General features: G+C 40.8%; 6 pseudogenes; all 6 read right to left on the bottom strand.

Annotated features, from left to right (window-relative positions):
* Window positions 1–318: 318 nt before the first annotated feature.
* On the bottom strand, window positions 319–810 carry LOC147967594 (SNF2 domain-containing protein CLASSY 3-like; annotated as a pseudogene).
* Window positions 811–3,243: 2,433 nt separating this feature from the next.
* On the bottom strand, window positions 3,244–3,735 carry LOC147967593 (SNF2 domain-containing protein CLASSY 3-like; annotated as a pseudogene).
* Window positions 3,736–6,168: 2,433 nt separating this feature from the next.
* On the bottom strand, window positions 6,169–6,660 carry LOC147967592 (SNF2 domain-containing protein CLASSY 3-like; annotated as a pseudogene).
* Window positions 6,661–9,094: 2,434 nt separating this feature from the next.
* Window positions 9,095–9,586, bottom strand: LOC125506643 (SNF2 domain-containing protein CLASSY 3-like; annotated as a pseudogene).
* A 3,259-nt stretch (window positions 9,587–12,845) lies between these two features.
* Window positions 12,846–13,337, bottom strand: LOC125506648 (SNF2 domain-containing protein CLASSY 3-like; annotated as a pseudogene).
* Window positions 13,338–15,840: 2,503 nt separating this feature from the next.
* Window positions 15,841–16,332, bottom strand: LOC125506640 (SNF2 domain-containing protein CLASSY 3-like; annotated as a pseudogene).
* Between the last annotated feature and the right edge of the window lie 415 nt (window positions 16,333–16,747).

Raw genomic sequence — 16,747 nt, 5'->3', positions numbered from 1 at the left:
GTGGAATCTCACTGCCGCAAGGATGCCATCTCCCCACCCTCTTTCTTGGCCTGATAGAGGGTCAGCGACAAGCCAAAGGGGATACAAACGGGTAGTCATGGTGTGGTAGCACGGTCAGGAAGCCAGAATCGGATGGCACGGCCGGCTCATGCCGCCGGCTCCAGCGGGGAGGCGTACCACATATACGATCTCAATTTAGAATTTCTATTTTCCGTACCTTGAAAATAATTTACTTCTTTTGTTGAAGAATCCATAAATTCAGAATCTGATGGAACTTAGAAGCTTCCATTTACCAGGGATCTATAAGTTCTATTGTCACTACAATGGGAGAATGTTCACAAAAATCCATTTCAGATTTTCATCTTCCGTCATTTGTTCCAAAATCCTATCATTGGAAATAGATTCTGGTGACGGGTTGCACCCCGAAGGCTGTGCCTCACTTGAAAAGAACAATTTGGACATTTGGTCTTTCTTAGCTTATATATCATATTTGCCCTTCTCTTGCGTTCCTTGTACGATTAGATTGTATGTATGGACAATCTTCTGCTGGCCAATTCGATATGCACATCAAATCGCCTGCCTTTGGGCAAAAGGGTTCCACACAACATCGAGGAGCACCACACACGACGCACCAAAGAGGGTGACACCTTCTCCACACACCTTGGTACATGCAAGCATCACCTTGGACTCGCTCTCGATATCATTGAAGTCCACCATCAAGGCCTTGCAGGTTTTAACAGAGACGTTTCCACTCATATACAGGAGCTCGATGTCTTTAGTCCAGTTGAACTCTTTCCTCGGCTGTTCCATGATCAAGTCCAATGGTTCAAGAAACTGGCTAAACACAAGCACTCGCTCCTTCAACGCTTCACTACTGGAATTTTTGTCTTAGCCAAGTGCAATTAGGTAGTCGGCAATAGTATCTTTGCCGAGTTCCTACCAAAGAATACTCGGCAAAAATTAAAACTCGGCAAACAGGTACTTCTCCGAGTATTGTCAACGAAACACTCGGTAAAACAACAAAACTCAGCAATCAGGGTGTTGTCGAGTGCTAAACTCGGAAAACGGGGTCTTTACTGAGTGTCCCACTCGGCAAAAGGGTGTCTTAGCTACAATGCATTGTTTTGGCTGTAGCGGTTGCACACGACCTCAGATAAAGATGCCTCAAAAATCAATGTTGTTCATTTTGACGAGATGGATAATTTTATGCTGACAACTTTTACATTTGATGCCATACTATTTACACTTTTTTCCATGAAAAAATTAGTCTCAAATGACCAATGCGATGACCATATTCATTCCATAGTTTATGATAATGTGGTGAACTTGGGCATATAGCTGAATATTTCCATTACAAACAATGTAGCCAAATTGAGTTTTGAACTTTTTGTATAAAAATATAATTTTCTATTTTCTAAGTATCAACCAGGACTAAAGGCCCTCTGTCCAATTTTAATTTGTTTTTAAGCTTTGCAAAAAGGGAAAAACTGATGTTGTTCATTCTCCGGTCAAATGAAAAAATCCAATAGAAACGATAAAAACTGCATATATTATTTTCTGCTGTGCCAAGGGAAAAATGTCTTCCAACTTCCACTTGACGATAAACTTACGATAAACAGACCTTAGTGGCATATGAGTACCCGGTGAACATATTCAGTAGTATGTTAGGGAGTCAAAAAATTTGAGTGACACATGGGTTGGCCAAAGTGTCTATGATGTATAAGGAATCTACTCATTTTGAATAGCGCGAGTTCATTTTAGCGAATAATGCGACTTGCACATTTTCACCGAGTTGCACTTGGCGAAAAGTGGAAAATACATTTTCATTGAAATGATGCTCGACATTTTCCTCAGATTGTGTGCATGAGTGTGGTCTGTTGTTTGGGTAATCGTCTTCCATCTTGTCGCAGATGATCACACACATCTCATAGCCAGGCTCTGGTCACCGCCTATGGATCTTCGTAGATTGAAGTGTCGCAATTTTTTTATGGAAATAAATGCAAAAAGTGTGCTGCACACATGATGTACGTTAAAGAGTGGACTGATGGCTTCTCAAAAATAAAAAAAAATATTGGATTGAAGGAATCATTTTTCAGAATACATGATATACATGTGTCAAGACTTTCTACTAGACCCTCTCATACCTATGCTAACCGGCATGTTAGTCCTTAGGTTGGGCAATGGTACGTATGTGAATTTGCAAATAATTGTAGATCGATTATAACAAAGATAAGCTAGAACATTTGACTTCTCATGATATTCGATTAGATCAAAGAACATGTACATCTATAAATCATGCATACATAATCAAAATAAGTTTTATACAATGTTAATAGAAAGTCAAAATTATCACACAATAAAACATACCTAAGATTACATCAAATTGATCACAACCAAGTGATAAAATTGAGAAATTAGAGAGAGAAGGTGCCACAGAGCTAGTGTTATGGACCATAATCCATACTACTGGTTGGGGCGCACCCCTGGGTTAGCCTCCTGAGAGGAAGGTCAGGCGCTGCTAGGTAGGAGGCAAACCTTTCACCTAATTTTTTTCTCGTTCTATTTAGCACATGCATAATTAAAGGATTGGGACGAGGTGGCATAAAAACAAATAGAAAGGAATTCGACAAGTGATGTTAGGAGAATAACGTATACTTGAAGTATTTGATGAGCGTAATATATTGGAGCTTAATCTATATACTTCAGTATTAACCTCCCATGACTTGTGCTCACAAATTTGTAAACGATTATAGGGGAGTATAGGATTCCTAGAAATAGATAGAGGAGACATACGTATACTGAGTCATTGCCTGATGACCAAGGATGAGCCCTACCACCTCCTCCATCCTTGTTGCCAACGACACAAATGAGCCCCTGAACCTCATCACCACGTCAAGCTTATCTCCTCCCACTCAGAATCGTTCGTGGAATCTCACTGCCGCAAGGATGCCATCTCCCCCACCCTCTTTCTTGGCCTGATAGAGGGTCAGCGACAAGCCAAAGGGGATACAAACGGGTAGTCATGGTGTGGTAGCATGGTCAGGAAGCCAGAATCGGATGGCACGGCCGGCTCATGCCGCCGGCTCCAGCGGGGAGGCGTACCACATATACGATCTCAATTTAGAATTTCTATTTTCCGTACCTTGAAAATAATTTACTTCTTTTGTTGAAGAATCCATAAATTCAGAATCTGATGGAACTTAGAAGCTTCCATTTACCAGGGATCTATAAGTTCTATTGTCACTACAATGGGAGAATGTTCACAAAAATCCATTTCAGATTTTCATCTTCCGTCATTTGTTCCAAAATCCTATCATTGGAAATAGATTCTGGTGACGGGTTGCACCCCGAAGGCTGTGCCTCACTTGAAAAGAACAATTTGGACATTTGGTCTTTCTTAGCTTATATATCATATTTGCCCTTCTCTTGCGTTCCTTGTACGATTAGATTGTATGTATGGACAATCTTCTGCTGGCCAATTCGATATGCACATCAAATCGCCTGCCTTTGGGCAAAAGGGTTCCACACAACATCGAGGAGCACCACACACGACGCACCAAAGAGGGTGACACCTTCTCCACACACCTTGGTACATGCAAGCATCACCTTGGACTCGCTCTCGATATCATTGAAGTCCACCATCAAGGCCTTGCAGGTTTTAACAGAGACGTTTCCACTCATATACAGGAGCTCGATGTCTTTAGTCCAGTTGAACTCTTTCCTCGGCTGTTCCATGATCAAGTCCAATGGTTCAAGAAACTGGCTAAACACAAGCACTCGCTCCTTCAACGCTTCACTATTGGAATTTTTGTCTTAGCCAAGTGCAATTAGGTAGTCGGCAATAGTATCTTTGCCGAGTTCCTACCAAAGAAGTACTCGGCAAAAATTAAAACTCGGCAAACAGGTACTTCTCCGAGTATTGTCAACGAAACACTCGGTAAAACAACAAAACTCAGCAATCAGGGTGTTGTCGAGTGCTAAACTCGGAAAACGGGGTCTTCACTGAGTGTCCCACTCGGCAAAAGGGTGTCTTAGCTACAATGCATTGTTTTGGCTGTAGCGGTTGCACACGACCTCAGATAAAGATGCCTCAAAAATCAATGTTGTTCATTTTGACGAGATGGATAATTTTATGCTGACAACTTTTACATTTGATGCCATACTATTTACACTTTTTTCCATGAAAAAATTAGTCTCAAATGACCAATGCGATGACCATATTCATTCCATAGTTTATGATAATGTGGTGAACTTGGGCATATAGCTGAATATTTCCATTACAAACAATGTAGCCAAATTGAGTTTTGAACTTTTTGTATAAAAATATAATTTTCTATTTTCTAAGTATCAACCAGGACTAAAGGCCCTCTGTCCAATTTTAATTTGTTTTTAAGCTTTGCAAAAAGGGAAAAACTGATGTTGTTCATTCTCCGGTCAAATGAAAAAATCCAATAGAAACGATAAAAACTGCATATATTATTTTCTGCTGTGCCAAGGGAAAAATGTCTTCCAACTTCCACTTGACGATAAACTTACGATAAACAGACCTTAGTGGCATATGAGTACCCGGTGAACATATTCAGTAGTATGTTAGGGAGTCAAAAAATTTGAGTGACACATGGGTTGGCCAAAGTGTCTATGATGTATAAGGAATCTACTCATTTTGAATAGCGCGAGTTCATTTTAGCGAATAATGCGACTTGCACATTTTCACCGAGTTGCACTTGGCGAAAAGTGGAAAATACATTTTCATTGAAATGATGCTCGACATTTTCCTCAGATTGTGTGCATGAGTGTGGTCTGTTGTTTGGGTAATCGTCTTCCATCTTGTCGCAGATGATCACACACATCTCATAGCCAGGCTCTGGTCACCGCCTATGGATCTTCGTAGATTGAAGTGTCGCAATTTTTTTATGGAAATAAATGCAAAAAGTGTGCTGCACACATGATGTACGTTAAAGAGTGGACTGATGGCTTCTCAAAAATAAAAAAAAATATTGGATTGAAGGAATCATTTTTCAGAATACATGATATACATGTGTCAAGACTTTCTACTAGACCCTCTCATACCTATGCTAACCGGCATGTTAGTCCTTAGGTTGGGCAATGGTACGTATGTGAATTTGCAAATAATTGTAGATCGATTATAACAAAGATAAGCTAGAACATTGGACTTCTCATGATATTCGATTAGATCAAAGAACATGTACATCTATAAATCATGCATACATAATCAAAATAAGTTTTATACAATGTTAATAGAAAGTCAAAATTATCACACAATAAAACATACCTAAGATTACATCAAATTGATCACAACCAAGTGATAAAATTGAGAAATTAGAGAGAGAAGGTGCCACAGAGCTAGTGTTATGGACCATAATCCATACTACTGGTTGGGGCGCACCCCTGGGTTAGCCTCCTGAGAGGAAGGTCAGGCGCTGCTAGGTAGGAGGCAAACCTTTCACCTAATTTTTTTCTCGTTCTATTTAGCACATGCATAATTAAAGGATTGGGACGAGGTGGCATAAAAACAAATAGAAAGGAATTCGACAAGTGATGTTAGGAGAATAACGTATACTTGAAGTATTTGATGAGCGTAATATATTGGAGCTTAATCTATATACTTCAGTATTAACCTCCCATGACTTGTTCTCACAAATTTGTAAACGATTATAGGGGAGTATTGGATTCCTAGAAATAGATAGAGGAGACATACGTATACTGAGTTATTGCCTGATGACCAAGGATGAGCCCTACCACCTCCTCCATCCTTGTTGCCAACGACACAAATGAGCCCCTGAACCTCATCACCACGTCAAGCTTATCTCCTCCCACTCAGAATCGTTCGTGGAATCTCACTGCCGCAAGGATGCCATCTCCCCACCCTCTTTCTTGGCCTGATAGAGGGTCAGCGACAAGCCAAAGGGGATACAAACGGGTAGTCATGGTGTGGTAGCACGGTCAGGAAGCCAGAATCGGATGGCACGGCCGGCTCATGCCGCCGGCTCCAGCGGGGAGGCGTACCACATATACGATCTCAATTTAGAATTTCTATTTTCCGTACCTTGAAAATAATTTACTTCTTTTGTTGAAGAATCCATAAATTCAGAATCTGATGGAACTTAGAAGCTTCCATTTACCAGGGATCTATAAGTTCTATTGTCACTACAATGGGAGAATGTTCACAAAAATCTCTTTCAGATTTTCATCTTCCGTCATTTGTTCCAAAATCCTATCATTGGAAATAGATTCTGGTGACGGGTTGCACTCCGAAGGCTGTGCCTCACTTGAAAAGAACAATTTGGACATTTGGTCTTTCTTAGCTTATATATCATATTTGCCCTTCTCTTGCGTTCCTTCTACGATTAGATTGTATGTATGGACAATCTTCTGCTGGCCAATTCGATATGCACATCAAATCGCCTGCCTTTGGGCAAAAGGGTTCCACACAACATCGAGGAGCACCACACACGACGCACCAAAGAGGGTGACACCTTCTCCACACACCTTGGTACATGCAAGCATCACCTTGGACTCGCTCTCGATATCATTGAAGTCCACCATCAAGGCCTTGCAGGTTTTAACAGAGACGTTTCCACTCATATACAGGAGCTCGATGTCTTTAGTCCAGTTGAACTCTTTCCTCGGCTGTTCCATGATCAAGTCCAATGGTTCAAGAAACTGGCTAAACACAAGCACTCGCTCCTTCAACGCTTCACTACTGGAATTTTTGTCTTAGCCAAGTGCAATTAGGTAGTCGGCAATAGTATCTTTGCCGAGTTCCTACCAAAGAAGTACTCGGCAAAAATTAAAACTCGGCAAACAGGTACTTCTCCGAGTATTGTCAACGAAACACTCGGTAAAACAACAAAACTCAGCAATCAGGGTGTTGTCGAGTGCTAAACTCGGAAAACGGGGTCTTTACTGAGTGTCCCACTCGGCAAAAGGGTGTCTTAGCTACAATGCATTGTTTTGGCTGTAGCGGTTGCACACGACCTCAGATAAAGATGCCTCAAAAATCAATGTTGTTCATTTTGACGAGATGGATAATTTTATGCTGACAACTTTTACATTTGATGCCATACTATTTACACTTTTTTCCATGAAAAAATTAGTCTCAAATGACCAATGCGATGACCATATTCATTCCATAGTTTATGATAATGTGGTGAACTTGGGCATATAGCTGAATATTTCCATTACAAACAATGTAGCCAAATTGAGTTTTGAACTTTTTGTATAAAAATATAATTTTCTATTTTCTAAGTATCAACCAGGACTAAAGGCCCTCTGTCCAATTTTAATTTGTTTTTAAGCTTTGCAAAAAGGGAAAAACTGATGTTGTTCATTCTCCGGTCAAATGAAAAAATCCAATAGAAACGATAAAAACTGCATATATTATTTTCTGCTGTGCCAAGGGAAAAATGTCTTCCAACTTCCACTTGACGATAAACTTACGATAAACAGACCTTAGTGGCATATGAGTACCCGGTGAACATATTCAGTAGTATGTTAGGGAGTCAAAAAATTTGAGTGACACATGGGTTGGCCAAAGTGTCTATGATGTATAAGGAATCTACTCATTTTGAATAGCGCGAGTTCATTTTAGCGAATAATGCGACTTGCACATTTTCACCGAGTTGCACTTGGCGAAAAGTGGAAAATACATTTTCATTGAAATGATGCTCGACATTTTCCTCAGATTGTGTGCATGAGTGTGGTCTGTTGTTTGGGTAATCGTCTTCCATCTTGTCGCAGATGATCACACACATCTCATAGCCAGGCTCTGGTCACCGCCTATGGATCTTCGTAGATTGAAGTGTCGCAATTTTTTTATGGAAATAAATGCAAAAAGTGTGCTGCACACATGATGTACGTTAAAGAGTGGACTGATGGCTTCTCAAAAATAAAAAAAAATATTGGATTGAAGGAATCATTTTTCAGAATACATGATATACATGTGTCAAGACTTTCTACTAGACCCTCTCATACCTATGCTAACCGGCATGTTAGTCCTTAGGTTGGGCAATGGTACGTATGTGAATTTGCAAATAATTGTAGATCGATTATAACAAAGATAAGCTAGAACATTTGACTTCTCATGATATTCGATTAGATCAAAGAACATGTACATCTATAAATCATGCATACATAATCAAAATAAGTTTTATACAATGTTAATAGAAAGTCAAAATTATCACACAATAAAACATACCTAAGATTACATCAAATTGATCACAACCAAGTGATAAAATTGAGAAATTAGAGAGAGAAGGTGCCACAGAGCTAGTGTTATGGACCATAATCCATACTACTGGTTGGGGCGCACCCCTGGGTTAGCCTCCTGAGAGGAAGGTCAGGCGCTGCTAGGTAGGAGGCAAACCTTTCACCTAATTTTTTTCTCGTTCTATTTAGCACATGCATAATTAAAGGATTGGGACGAGGTGGCATAAAAACAAATAGAAAGGAATTCGACAAGTGATGTTAGGAGAATAACGTATACTTGAAGTATTTGATGAGCGTAATATATTGGAGCTTAATCTATATACTTCAGTATTAACCTCCCATGACTTGTGCTCACAAATTTGTAAACGATTATAGGGGAGTATAGGATTCCTAGAAATAGATAGAGGAGACATACGTATACTGAGTCATTGCCTGATGACCAAGGATGAGCCCTACCACCTCCTCCATCCTTGTTGCCAACGACACAAATGAGCCCCTGAACCTCATCACCACGTCAAGCTTATCTCCTCCCACTCAGAATCGTTCGTGGAATCTCACTGCCGCAAGGATGCCATCTCCCCCACCCTCTTTCTTGGCCTGATAGAGGGTCAGCGACAAGCCAAAGGGGATACAAACGGGTAGTCATGGTGTGGTAGCACGGTCAGGAAGCCAGAATCGGATGGCACGGCCGGCTCATGCCGCCGGCTCCAGCGGGGAGGCGTACCACATATACGATCTCAATTTAGAATTTCTATTTTCCGTACCTTGAAAATAATTTACTTCTTTTGTTGAAGAATCCATAAATTCAGAATCTGATGGAACTTAGAAGCTTCCATTTACCAGGGATCTATAAGTTCTATTGTCACTACAATGGGAGAATGTTCACAAAAATCTCTTTCAGATTTTCATCTTCCGTCATTTGTTCCAAAATCCTATCATTGGAAATAGATTCTGGTGACGGGTTGCACTCCGAAGGCTGTGCCTCACTTGAAAAGAACAATTTGGACATTTGGTCTTTCTTAGCTTATATATCATATTTGCCCTTCTCTTGCGTTCCTTCTACGATTAGATTGTATGTATGGACAATCTTCTGCTGGCCAATTCGATATGCACATCAAATCGCCTGCCTTTGGGCAAAAGGGTTCCACACAACATCGAGGAGCACCACACACGACGCACCAAAGAGGGTGACACCTTCTCCACACACCTTGGTACATGCAAGCATCACCTTGGACTCGCTCTCGATATCATTGAAGTCCACCATCAAGGCCTTGCAGGTTTTAACAGAGACGTTTCCACTCATATACAGGAGCTCGATGTCTTTAGTCCAGTTGAACTCTTTCCTCGGCTGTTCCATGATCAAGTCCAATGGTTCAAGAAACTGGCTAAACACAAGCACTCGCTCCTTCAACGCTTCACTACTGGAATTTTTGTCTTAGCCAAGTGCAATTAGGTAGTCGGCAATAGTATCTTTGCCGAGTTCCTACCAAAGAAGTACTCGGCAAAAATTAAAACTCGGCAAACAGGTACTTCTCCGAGTATTGTCAACGAAACACTCGGTAAAACAACAAAACTCAGCAATCAGGGTGTTGTCGAGTGCTAAACTCGGAAAACGGGGTCTTTACTGAGTGTCCCACTCGGCAAAAGGGTGTCTTAGCTACAATGCATTGTTTTGGCTGTAGCGGTTGCACACGACCTCAGATAAAGATGCCTCAAAAATCAATGTTGTTCATTTTGACGAGATGGATAATTTTATGCTGACAACTTTTACATTTGATGCCATACTATTTACACTTTTTTCCATGAAAAAATTAGTCTCAAATGACCAATGCGATGACCATATTCATTCCATAGTTTATGATAATGTGGTGAACTTGGGCATATAGCTGAATATTTCCATTACAAACAATGTAGCCAAATTGAGTTTTGAACTTTTTGTATAAAAATATAATTTTCTATTTTCTAAGTATCAACCAGGACTAAAGGCCCTCTGTCCAATTTTAATTTGTTTTTAAGCTTTGCAAAAAGGGAAAAACTGATGTTGTTCATTCTCCGGTCAAATGAAAAAATCCAATAGAAACGATAAAAACTGCATATATTATTTTCTGCTGTGCCAAGGGAAAAATGTCTTCCAACTTCCACTTGACGATAAACTTACGATAAACAGACCTTAGTGGCATATGAGTACCCGGTGAACATATTCAGTAGTATGTTAGGGAGTCAAAAAATTTGAGTGACACATGGGTTGGCCAAAGTGTCTATGATGTATAAGGAATCTACTCATTTTGAATAGCGCGAGTTCATTTTAGCGAATAATGCGACTTGCACATTTTCACCGAGTTGCACTTGGCGAAAAGTGGAAAATACATTTTCATTGAAATGATGCTCGACATTTTCCTCAGATTGTGTGCATGAGTGTGGTCTGTTGTTTGGGTAATCGTCTTCCATCTTGTCGCAGATGATCACACACATCTCATAGCCAGGCTCTGGTCACCGCCTATGGATCTTCGTAGATTGAAGTGTCGCAATTTTTTTATGGAAATAAATGCAAAAAGTGTGCAGCACACATGATGTACGTTAAAGACTGGACTGATGGCTTCTCAAAAATAAAATTAAATATTGGATGGAAGGAATCATTTTTCAGAATACATGATATACATGTATCAAGACTTTCTCCTAGACCCTCTCATACCTATGCTAACCAGCATGTTAGTCCTTAGGTTGGGCAATGGTACGTATGTGAATTTGCAAATAATTGTAGATCGATTATAACAAAGATAAGCTAGTACATTGGACTTCTCATGATATTCGATTAGATCAAAGAACATGTACATCTATAAATCATGCATACATAATCAAAATAATTTTTATACAATATTAATACAAAGTCAAAATTATCACTCAATAAAACATACCAAAGATTACATCAAATTGATCACAACCAAGTGATAAAATTGAGAAATTAGAGAGAGAAGGTGACACAGAGCTAGTGTTATGGACCATAATCCATACTAGTGGTTGGGGCGCACCCCTGGGTTAGCCTCCTGAGAGGAAGGTCAGGCGCTGCTAGGTAGGAGGCAACCCTTTCATCGAATTTTTTTCTCGTTCTATTTAGCACATGCATAATTAAAGGATTGGGACGAGGTGGCATAAAAACAAATAGAAAGGAATTCGGCAAGTGATGTTAGGAGAATAACGTATACTTGAAGTATTTGATGAGCGTAATATATTGGAGCTTAATCTATATACTTCAGTATTAACCTCCCATGACTTGTTCTCACAAATTTGTAAACGATTATAGGGGAGTATAGGATTCCTAGAAATAGATAGAGGAGACATACGTATACTGAGTCATTGCCTGACGACCAAGGATGAGCCCTACCACCTCCTCCATCCTTGTTGCCAACGACACAAATGAGCCCCCGAACCTCATCACCACGTTGTTAGGACTAATCTTGATATTATTGTATCAGCATTTTAGTTTGGTTTTTCATCATGCATGTAACTTAGGTGATCTAGGGAGTAGCTAGTCATCAAGACTTTAGTTGAGTGCACAGTGAAGGCGAGATGTCGGACTGCCATGCGATGCGGCAAGCAAGGTGGGATGCCGATGGCGGCGAGAGGCTGCCGTGCTGTGTGATACGGCATCGTCGTGTGATGCGGCAGTCGCACGAGGAGCTGGAGACCACTCTGGATGACCAAGAGAATTGGGTGAGTTAGTCGTTAGCTGCATGCATAGGTTAGTTGGTGAGCTAGCTAAAAGATAGGTTATTTGATCGGCATGGACTGAGTGATTCAGTCATCGGGTGCATGCTAGTTGCGTCTGTTTCTGTAGTGGACGGTTGGCCGGCCGAGTTATTGGCAGCAGCGAGTGAGTCCAGGAGGTGAAGGTGGACGTGCGTACGTGGGATTAGTTTCCCAGAGATGTGGCTGGCTAGTGCGTGGGTGGGTCGAGTCCCCTGTGTATATATGTTGCACTTTGAGTTAATGAAAGCCAAGGCCGGTGAGGGGCTGAGCACCAAAGATGTAGCCAATGTATTCACCATGGAGAGAGCCTGTAGGCAAAGCTAGCGGCTGTTCTCTCCTTTGCGTGTGGTGTGTGTGTTCTTGAGAGAAACCATAGAAGAGAATAAGAGAGAGAGTTGTGCGAAGCAGCACCAAGTGGAAGAAGGTCGGCGCAGCGAGAGGCGGCGCCCAAGCTTATCTCCTCCCACTCAGAATCGTTCGTGGAATCTCACTGCCGCAAGGATGCCATCTCCCCCACCCTCTTTCTTGGCCTGATAGAGATTCAGCGACAAGCCAAAGGGGATACAAACGGGTAGTCATGGTGTGGTAGCACGGTCAGGAAGCCAGAATCGGATGGCACGGCCGGCTCATGCCGCCGGCTCCAGCGGGGAGGCGTACCACATATACGATCTCAATTTAGAATTTCTATTTTCAGTACCTTGAAAATAATTTACTTCTTTTGTTGAAGAATCCATAAATTCAGAATCTGATGGAACGCCTGCTTGTCTACTAATGATATAATAGGGTAAGTACCACAAACAAATATGGAAATTGCAACATTCTCATCTTAGAAGCTTCCATTTACCAGAGATCTATAAGTTCTATTGTCACTACAATGGGAGAATATTCACAAAAATCTCTTTCAGATTTTCATCTTCAGTCATTTGTTCCAAAATCCTATCATTGGAAATAGATTCTGGTGACGGGTTGCACTCCGCAGGCTGTGCCTCACTTGAAAAGAACAATTTGGACATTTGGTCTTTCTTAGCTTATATATCACATTTGCCCTTCTCTTGCGTTCCTTCTACGATTAGATTGTATGTATGGACAATCTTCTGCTGACCAATTCGATATGCACATCAAATCGCCTGCCTTTGGGCAAAAGGGTTCCACACAACATCGAGGAGCACCACACACGATGCACCAAAGAGGGTGATACCTTCTCCACACACCTTGGTACATGCAAGCGTCACCTTGGACTCGCTCTCGATATCATTGAAGTCCACCATCAAGGCCTTGCAGGTTTTAACAGAGACGTTTCAACTCATATACAGGAGCTCGATGTCTTTAGTCCAGTTGAACTCTTTCCTCGGCTGTTCCATGATCAAGTCCAATGGTTCAAGAAACTGGCTAAACACAAGCACTCGCTCCTTCAAAGCTTCACTACTGGAATTTACGTCTTAGCCAAGTGCAATTAGGTAGTCGGCAATAGTATCTTTGCCGAGTTCCTACCAAAGAAGTACTCGGCAAAAATTAAAACTCGGCAAACAGGTACTTCTCCGAGTATTGTCAACGAAACACTCGGTAAAACAACAAAACTCAGCAATCAGGGCGTTGTCGAGTGCTAAACTCGGAAAACGGGGTCTTTACTGAGTGTCCCACTCGGCAAAACGGTGTCTTAGCTACAATGCATTGTTTTGGCTGTAGCGGTTGCACACGACCTCAGATAAAGATGCCTCAAAAATCAATGTTGTTCATTTTGACGAGATGGATAATTTTATGTTGACAACATTTAGATTTGATGCCATATTATTTACACTTTTTTCCATGAAAAATTTGGTCTCAAATGACCAATGCGATGACCATATTCATTCCATAATTTATGATAATGTGGTGAACTTGGGCATATAGGTGAATATTTCCATTACAAACAATGTAGCCAAATTGAGTTTTGAACTTTTTGTATAAAAATATAATTTTCTATTTTCTAAGTATCAACCAGGACTAAAGGCCCTCTGTCCAATTTTAATTTGTTTTTAGGCTTTGCAAAAAGGGAAAAACTGATGTTGTTCATTCTCCGGTCAAATGAAAAATCCAATAGAAACGATAAAAACTGCATATATTATTTTCTGCTGTGCCAAGGGAAAAATGTCTTCCAACTTCCACTTGACGATAAACTTACGATAAACAGACGTTAGTGGCATATGAGTACCCGGTGAACATATTCAGTAGTATGTTAGGGAGTCAAAAAATTTGAGTGACACATGGGTTGGCCAAAGTGTCTATGATGTATAAGCAATCTACTCATTTTGAATAGCGCGAGTTCATTTTAGCGAATAATGCGACTTGCACATTTTCACCGAGTTGCACTTGGCGAAAAGTGGAAATTACATTTTCATTGAAATGATGCTCGACATTTTCCTCAGATTGTGTGCATGAGTGTGGTCTGTTGTTTGGGTAATCGTCTTCCACCTTGTCGCAGATGATCACACACATCTCATAGCCAGGCTCTGGTCACCGCCTATGGATCTTCGTAGATTGAAGTGTCGCAAATTTTTTATGGAAATAAATGCAAAAAGTGCGCAGCACACATGATGTACGTTAAAGAGTGGACTGATGGCTTCTCAAAAATAAAAATAAATTTGGATGGAAGCAATCATTTTTCAGAATACATGATATACATGTATCAAGACTTTCTACTAGACCCTCTCATACCTATGCTAACCGGCATGTTAGTCCTTAGGTTGGGCAATGGTACGTATGTGAATTTGCAAATAATTGTAGATCGATTATAACAAAGATAAGCAAGAACATTGGACTTCTCATGATATTCGATTAGATCAAAGAACATGTACATCTATAAATCATGCATACATAATCAAAATAATTTTTATACAATATTAATAGAAAGTCAAAATTATCACACAATAAAACATACCAAAGATTACATCAAATTGATCACAACCAAGTGATAAAATTGAGAAATTAGAGAGAGAAGGTGACACAGAGCTAGTGTTATGGACCATAATCCATACTACTGGTTGGGGCGCACCCCTGGGTTAGCCTCCTGAGAGGAAGGTCAGGCGCTGCTAGGTAGGAGGCAACCCTTTCATCGAATTTTTTTCTCGTTCTATTTAGCACATGCATAATTAAAGGATTGGGACGAGGTGGCATAAAAACAAATAGAAAGGAATTCGGCAAGTGATGTTAGGAGAATAACGTATACTTGAAGTATTTGATGAGCGTAATATATTGGAGCTTAATCTATATACTTCAGTATTAACCTCCCATGACTTGTTCTCACAAATTTGTAAACGATTATAGGGGAGTATAGGATTCCTAGAAATAGATAGAGGAGACATACATATACTGAGTCATTGCCTGACGACCAAGGATGAGCCCTACCACCTCCTCCATCCTTGTTGCCAACGACATAGATGAGCCCCCGAACCTCATCACCACGTCAAGCTTATCTCCTCCCACTCAGAATCGTTCGTGGAATCTCACCGCCGCAAGGATGCCATCTCCCCCACCCTCTTTCTTGGCCTGATAGAGAGTCAGCGACAAGCCAAAGGGGATACAAACGGGTAGTCATGGTGTGGTAGCACGGTCAGGAAGCTGGAATCGGATGGCACGGCCGGATCATGCCGCCGGCTCCAGCGGGGAGGCGTACCACATATACGATCTCAATTTAGAATTTCTATTTTCAGTACCTTGAAAATAATTTACTTGTTTAGTTGAAGAATCCATAATTTCAGAATCTGATGGATCGCCTGCTTGTCCACTAATGATATAATAGGATAAGTACCACAAACAAATATGGAAATTGCAACATTCTGATCTTAGAAGCTTCCATTTACCAGAGATCTATAAGTTCTATTGTCACTACAATGGGAGAATATTCACAAAAATCTCTTTCAGATTTTCATCTTCCGTCATTTGTTCCAAAATCCTATCATTGGAAATAGATTCTGGTGACGGGTTGCACTCCGCAGGCTGTGCCTCACTTGAAAAGAACAATTTGGACATTTGGTCTTTCTTAGCTTATATATCACATTTGCCCTTCTCTTGCATTCCTTCTACGATTAGATTGTATGTATGGACAATTTTCTGCTGACCAATTCGATATGCACATCAAATCGCCTGCCTTTGGGCAAAAGGGTTCCACACAACATCGAGGAGCACCACACACGACGCACCAAAGAGGGTGATACCTTCTCCACACACCTTGGTACATGCAAGCATCACCTTGGACTCGCTCTCGATATCATTGAAGTCCACCATCAAGGCCTTGCAAGTTTTAACAGAGACGTTTCAACTCATATACAGGAGCTCGATGTCTTCAGTCCAGTTGAACTCTTTCCTCGGCTGTTCCATGATCAAGTCCAATGGTTCAAGAAACTGGCTAAACACAAGCACTCGCTCCTTAAAAGCTTCACTACTGGAATTTTCATCTTAGCCAAGTGCAATTAGGTAGTCGGCAATAGTATCTTTGCCGAGTTCCTACCAAAGAAGTACTCGGCAAAAATTAAAACTCGGCAAACAGGTACTTTGCCGAGTATTGTCAACGAAACACTCGGTAAAACAACAAAACTCAGCAATTTGGGCGTTGCGGAGTGCTAAACTCGGAAAACGGGGTCTTTACTGAGTGTCCCACTCGGCAAAACGGTGTCTTAGCTACAATGCATTGTTTTGGCTGTAGCGGTTGCACACGACCTCAGATAAAGATGCCTCAAAAATCAATGTTGTTCATTTTGACGAGATGGATAATTTTATGTTGACAACATTTACA

This window comes from Triticum urartu, chromosome 5A, assembly GCF_056163025.1.
Source record: "Triticum urartu cultivar PI428250 chromosome 5A, HENAU_Tu73, whole genome shotgun sequence".
NCBI lineage: Eukaryota > Viridiplantae > Streptophyta > Magnoliopsida > Poales > Poaceae > Triticum > Triticum urartu.
This window is presented reverse-complemented; position numbering and strand designations above follow the sequence as displayed.